Source organism: Vicugna pacos, unplaced genomic scaffold (genome assembly GCF_048564905.1).
Source record: "Vicugna pacos unplaced genomic scaffold, VicPac4 scaffold_103, whole genome shotgun sequence".
In the NCBI taxonomy this organism is placed as follows: Eukaryota; Metazoa; Chordata; class Mammalia; order Artiodactyla; family Camelidae; genus Vicugna; species Vicugna pacos.
This window is the reverse complement of record NW_027328783.1, coordinates 739,243-746,520: the sequence shown is the minus strand read 5'-3', so window position 1 is coordinate 746,520 and position 7,278 is coordinate 739,243. Positions and strand designations below refer to the sequence as shown.

The following is a 7,278-nucleotide window of genomic DNA, read 5'->3' as shown; positions in this document are numbered from 1 at the left end:
AGAAATGAAAAGATCTCTTATGTTAATGACGTGAAACAATGTGGTTGAAACAACCATACTACACAAAGCAATCTACATTTAGTGTGATTCATGTCATAGTACCCATGAGACTTTTCCATTTAATAGAACAGTTAATTTCAAAATTTATATGTAAACACATAGATCATGAGTTGCCAAAATAATCTTGAAAAAGTGTATTAAATCTAATAGTGTAAAGTTCTCTGATGTTAAACAGCCCAACAAAGCTTTAGAATTTAAACAACATGATACTGGCTCAAAAACAGACAGCAATAAATAGAAGAGAATAGAGCACCCAGATATAATCCTTCACATTTATGATCAATTTACCCATGAAAAAGGAAGCAAGAGTATAAAATGAAGAATAGACATTCTCCTCAATAAGTAGTGCAAGGGAGATTGAAAATGTAAATAATATATTTGAATAGTTTCTCACGTTGTATACAATCCATAAGCAGAGAATATCTTTCTATTTAATTTGTTTACTTATATTTCTTGAAACTGTAATTTATAGATCTATGTTTAGATCTTTTATTTCACTTATCAAATGTATTCCTAGTTTATTCTATTTTGTATAAATATACGCACAATTGTTTTCCTGATTTCTCTTTCTGATAATTTGTTGTTACTATATAAAAAAGTAATGGATATTTGTATATTGATTTTGTATTCTGCAAGTTTACTAAGTTTGTTCATTATTTGTTACATTCACTGGAGGTGTCTATGGAGTTTTCTATCTATGCATAATTAAGTCATCTGTAAAAATTTTACTGTTTTTTTACAAGTTGAATGCCTTTTATATTTTTTCTTGACTAGTTGTTCTGGCTAGGACTTCAAGTTGTGTAATTTAGTATTTGTGAGAATGAGCTACCTTTTCTTATTACTGGACCAGAGGAAAACCTTCCTGTATGTTAACATTGAACTTGATGTTTGTCATTGGTTTTTCATATATGGCTTTTATTATCTTTAGTTACATTCTGTTTAAAGTGTATTTGTAAACAATATTTTTATAAAAATGTAAAGATCAGACCTGTGAATAATTTTCCTACATTTATTGAGATTATTGTTTTTGAATTCTCAGCTTTTTAAGGGATTGTATCACATATGTAGATTTGCATATGATAAGTAATATTTATGAATCAGGACTAAATCATACATAACTATATTTTATAATACTTATAATATGCAATGAATTCAGGTTGCTAATGTTTATTTAGAATGGAATGAACACATACTGAAAAATAAATTTACATTCTAGCTTGAGTGCACATTTATTTATTTAAAAATTCTATCTCTCATTTTGAATTTGGCTTATGTTTAATGGAATTTATATCTAAAAAATAATATAACTTTTGGTAGAACTGGATTTACTAGAGTTTACTGATACAGAACATAGCTATTTACAATTAGGGAACAAAACACTTGCCTTAAAATGCCATATTTTGCTAACAATATCAACTGTTTCAGGACTGAGATACATATTGCTTCCTAAAATGCATTACCTGGTCTTTTCCACCCAACACACATATAGTGTTATTTCTTTGTTTTTTGATTGTTTCTTTGTTTGCCCCTTAATGGAGGCAGTGCCTATTGAACCCAGGATCTTGTGCATAAGTGTATTTATCAACATCATTTTGGAACAATTAACAGAAGCCACAAGGTTATGGATTATAAAGATGACAAGAAAATTTATTCCTTCTAGGGACTGAAAAACCTCTGAGTGAAAGAAAGTCAAAGATAAACATTGGTAAATATACAATAAGATTTTCTCTTTTCTAATTTTAATGTAGATTATTAAATTACATTTGTTTAACTTATAGAACTGAATTACAATTAAAAACAAAATTCCACCCTTTGGGATTTCTTAAATTTGATTCATTATTTCTTTCTAATTTTATTTCATAATTACTTACCATTTATTTTTATACAAAACAAATATACTTATATTTATTCTGCTCATGTTATGAATATAGAGCTACTTATTATAAAGTACACAGATAAATACCTACTTCCATTTCCAAATCAAATTATGTTTCACTTTAATTACAAATGATTTTGAAATTGATATATATTTTCTGTACAGGTTTTACAAAAATTTCACTTTAAATTCCAAAACTTTAAAATTATTTTATATATTTTGTGCATTATTTGTACTCTGTTTACAAATCTGGTATAAATTTTTGTACAAAAGTTTGGAGATTGGTTTTATTTTATAGACCCCAAAATTAAATTATTTAAAAAGATATTGTGGGGATAATATTTGCAGATCAGACTATAAAAATAAGCATCCTATCTGTATCATTTTAACTGGATGAATGAGAAATAAACACTGGCTGAATGTTACACTTGAGTTGCTGGGAGACCAGTCGTTTTGTGATGTCACAGCTACTCAAGTTGAGAACCATGGCGAAGGCCTAGCAGTTTACCTGTGCAGCCCTGCCAAAGCAACATTTGAAGCTGCAGTGCTCAAAACCATGCAGATTAGAAAAGTAGCTGTAGAAAAAGTTATTTGAGATGCCATATATTTCTTCAGAAATTCATGGTGTGTCTCCTAAAGTTGGACAAACTGGTTCAGGAAATTCCGGAAGATCTCTATTGTGTGACCAAACATTCTCTGGGGACTTGGACTTGAGGTCTATGATTGAATAAAATGCTTTTCAGATTTTGTCTGAAGAATCCTTAATAAAAACACCATGTTACACACATTCTGTCTCTGTACCAGATGAAGATAATGAATTTCATTCTCTGAAATTTCCAAGAAAACTCTGGAAAATGGCTGGGGATGACCAATTGAAATCCATCTGGTGGGGTGATAATGGATCTTCCATAGTGATTGTTGAAGATGTCTTCAAGAAGGAAGTTTTGGAAAGAAAGGCCCCTTTCAGAATATTTGAAACTGGAAGTATGAAAAGTTTATTTAGACATCTTAAACTTTATGGGTTTAGGAAAGTGTGGCAGAATTTTCAAAGGACTCCTTGTCTAGCTGACTTTCTGGCAGAAGAAAATGTAGCCTCTGTTTTAAGAAAGGAATTGACAAATTTTAATTACCACTTGGTAACTTATATATAAAAATTTATTTTGTATATCAATCAATGGTAATATAAATGTAAAGCTAGATTTTGAAAATTGTAAAACTACTAAGGTTAGAATACTTTATTTTCTCTAAAAAATGAGGACAGTGCCTTAAGTAGTCAAGATTAAGGGAAACTTTGCTTGCAACTATGAATCTTTCCAGAAATCTAAATAAAGCTATTAAAGCTGCTTTTAAAAAGTGGCATTCACCATTACTGCAAATGCTAAGTCAGTAAATTTGATGAGCATACTATTTAAATGTGTATATTCCAATTAAGAAACTTCACACTATCGTTAGCAATGTTCATATTTTGATAATATTATCTATGCATAGTAAACGTGGAATCTGAGGCTTAATAGGTTAGCCTTTTTGTAGTCTTGTAGTTTGATTAATGTATTACAAAAATGTTTCTCCTTTGGTTGTAGCTGCAGTTGTATCATAATCCAAATTTTAAATGGTGCTGTCCCCAGCTTTTTGTGAGAATAAAAAGAAGAGTTGGGATTAAAAATTCCTCTCTGGTGTCTTCATTGGCTGAAGATTTCAACAAGAAGCACTTTAAAGCAGGGGGTAATATGGATTATCATATTTCTGGTTTTGTGACTGACACTAGTGGAGAAAGTTCATTTTTACCTTCTGCAAATTTAAATATGACTCTAATAAGAAAGCCCTCTAGTAGTCTCATAATTGGTGATACAACTATCCCGATCAGAGGTGATTTCTCTCCTCCATCATCAATGTCACTTAGACCACCAGAACAAATTGCAGTGTATCAATGAGGTAATTTAAATCAGTTCAACATTGTCCTCGGGCACTCTCAAAGTAGCTACAATGAAGCAAATGGCCATGATGTGAACTCCATTACAACTTCAATTTCTACTTCTCAGTACAGCATCTTCTCTCTCATATAGAGCAATTATTTTGGACTGATGGTGAAGCCTTCTGCTTTTCCAAACAGATATCATGACATATCTGCCAATGAAGGTCATTTTCCTAAACTACAACCAGGGATCAACCCACACTTTCCAGTGCCAATGATATCAGATACATCAGCTACATCTCTTTCAAGACCAACTCATCAGCAATTTTCAGTTTATCAACGTCATCCTAATTACAGCTGATGTACCAGAGGACTACCAGATTATGCAGGATAACAAAGATTAAAACTGATGTTGGCAAACGTCGACAAATATCTGAAATTTTTTGGGGGGACAATAAAAATAGATGTGCACCCGAAATTTCTTTATTTTTTTTCAAGTAGAGTAAAGAGTTAAACGAGAGACTAAGTTGCCATTTAAAGAAAAAAATAGATACTTGATTGATATGATCTTTTGATGGAACAATATGGGAGTAAATTTAAATAATTTCTTGAAAGGAAGAAGAAAAAATGGAAGAATTTGGAAAAGGAATAAAACATGTAGAGAGGGAAAAGTACTAAGTGGTTTCTGGTTCATCCTGGAAAGTATGAAAAGTGTTAAATTAAGATAGGTTGGAACAGGAGATAAATGCAGGAACCGGCCCAGGGATCATGGTCTCAATTATGTCATCCCTGGAATCAAAAATGACACATGATGTAGTCTCTGATGGCACATTCAGCATGTGGTAGAATTTAAGACGTAATTTTATCTATCGTCTTCTTTGTGCTGTTCTCAAAGCATTACAATTAGTGGTTTCATTTCCTGCCCTCAAGTGTCTACACTATATTTTCTAGTCAATACTTTATCTTGCTTTTATGTTCCAGCCAAAGACAAGCTTACGTCCTCAGGGTGGCACTTAATGCCTTTTCAAATTTAAGCAAACAAACACAACTTAGTTTAGTTATTACTTTATAAATCTGGCATCTGACTACCTTGGCAGATCTTTATGTTTCACTGTATCTGGAGATACATCCAGGCAAATGATTGTCAACAATGTTAGCTCCACACTCAACACTTTTAACCCAGCTTATCCTTGGACTTTGGGTGTCCTCCTTTTACCTACTTAGACTATCCCCATCTCAGCACAGAAACCAACTCCTACAGATGTTTTCTGTCTATCCCCTTTTCCTCATCTTTCTTGGATACCAGCACAGAAAACAGCACATGCCACAGGATGCATTTTTGTATTCAGTGAATGAAAAATTCATGTTGACTTTAAGCAAAATCTACTTTCCTGAAACAGCAAAACTCTCATGGTTTTCTAACTATTTCATTATGGTCTTTACTCTTCACCACAAACTAGCTCTTTTCATAGCCCAAGGACTAGTCAATCAAGACAGTTATTGGAGGTAGATACAGGAGACAAAGTATTATTTCCTTCTTAATTCATACCTCCAGAGGCCTAAGGCATTTCATTCTCATTTGATGGATATTTTCCTGTCTCTTCATCACCCACCCATCCCAAAATAGCTGATTCTCTTCCGCATACCAATAACTATACTGCCTTCTAATTAATTTACTTCTTAGAATCAGAGCTTTGTCCACAAGAGACAGTGACATTGCAAAGAGTTAATGTAGGTTTTTACACCCCACATAAATTGTGCCCCTTCTAACCTTCATGCAGAAAGTATCTAGGAGGTACTAGCCCCTTGGTTGGGCTGGTGGTGTTCAGTAACCTAAATGTAATCTAAGATGTGTGGACTAGAAGGAGGTGAGGGTGGTAGAATTAAAAATTTGTCCAACTGCAAGAATACTGAATTTATACAGATATTAGGAAATATAAAATATTCACGGACGTCTTTGACAATTTCCCATTAATTTAAAATAAAAGGTGAAGCACTTTCATAGTGTGAAATGCCCTGAAATGTTGGAAAAATTGTAGGCAAGTTCAGGGAGCCTAAGGCTACTGCTCACAATGATGTAGCCAGTGTCAGCTGATAAGACTGGAATGGCAGAATTGAGTACTAAAAATTTGTTACCAGTATTGATGAAAGCATTTGATAATCTGGAGAATGGGCACATGGGCCAGGGTGAACTCTAGAAACATCCCAACAATATGACCTTTACCAAGAGAAGAATAGAGACCACTTGCAGATGGAGAACTGTATCTGGACAGCATTGGTTCTTCCTACAACAGAAAAATCAAGCTTTTATGTTTGTCAGCTGAACACTGATGGTGGCTATATTGTTGTTTACATTAGCAGTCTGGGGTAAAAATGGGCTGGTTCAACAGCTAGTTTCCATCTCTCTTATCAGAGAGTGGGTCTTACCGTGATCATCTTAACAAGGTTCAATAATGTTAAGTCTAAAGCAACAGTTTACTTTCAAAATTAGAAATCCTAAAGAAAAATATTGTATGTTTGTCCATCTGTAGATTTCTACCTGGGAAAATCTAGACTATTGGCAAAGGTACAAAAGTTGGCTGGTGTTTGAAAACTATTCTCTGAGCCCTGCCCACTGAATTCTTCCCACTAAATACCACAAATCTCTCTATCACTCTGTGTGTGTGTGAAGTTGGATTGTTAAGCAGTAACTAAGTTTGTCTTAGTTGAGTCATCATTGAATTATTCCTCTGCATCTGGCAGAATCTCTGTGAATTAAGAGTTTCATTGAGCCACCAGATTTTCTTCCGATCAGGGAGAGATAGATTATATTTCTCCCAGTGTACTAATTGCTACCTGCTCATTGAATCCCGAGCTGATGCTTGGGCCAAGCCTCTCAACCCTTGAATGGGACTGAGTCATATACATTCTCCAGTCCCCAGAGCCCAGAACAGGACTGTATCACCTTTTTAATTTAAGCTTATGTCTGTGTTTTTTTCTTTTAATTCTCATTGTTTACACAACTTATTTTGGCTTTGGACACCATTTGACTAATTTATAGAGTCTGAGTCACTGACTTATTCCCGTTCTCCTAGAAATTGCAACATCCTTTCCTCCCTTGGACTACCTGGAATTGAGTGAGCGTAGTCATCATTTTGAAAGCAGTCCTCATTCCTAATAATGCAGAACTTTTACACTTCTTTTCCCAGCACTAGGGAAAGAATCTTTGTTGTGGATCTCAGGGATTATCCTCACATTCCCGAATGCAAACATGAGAAAACACCACATTTTTATCCAAAATCAAGTCTTTGTCTCTATTGCATTCCCATTGCAGTTAAGAATTGTAGGAGTTCTAAGATTTTACCATGCTGAGATTTTAAGCAACCTAGCATGTTCTTTTCTTACCGATGCTGTTGTGGAGTTGAGACCATCGGTCAGAGTCATTGAACTT

At 33.8% G+C, this 7,278-nt stretch overlaps 1 long non-coding RNA gene across 1 annotated transcript; it reads left to right on the top strand.

Moving 5' to 3' along the window:
* The first annotated feature begins 2,651 nt into the window (after positions 1–2,651).
* Positions 2,652–4,169, top strand: LOC140694714 (uncharacterized). The gene is made up of 3 exons (XR_012070299.1): positions 2,652–2,920; positions 3,517–3,658; positions 4,047–4,169. It is a non-coding gene; the product is annotated as an uncharacterized lncRNA (long non-coding RNA).
* The last annotated feature ends 3,109 nt before the right edge of the window (positions 4,170–7,278 follow it).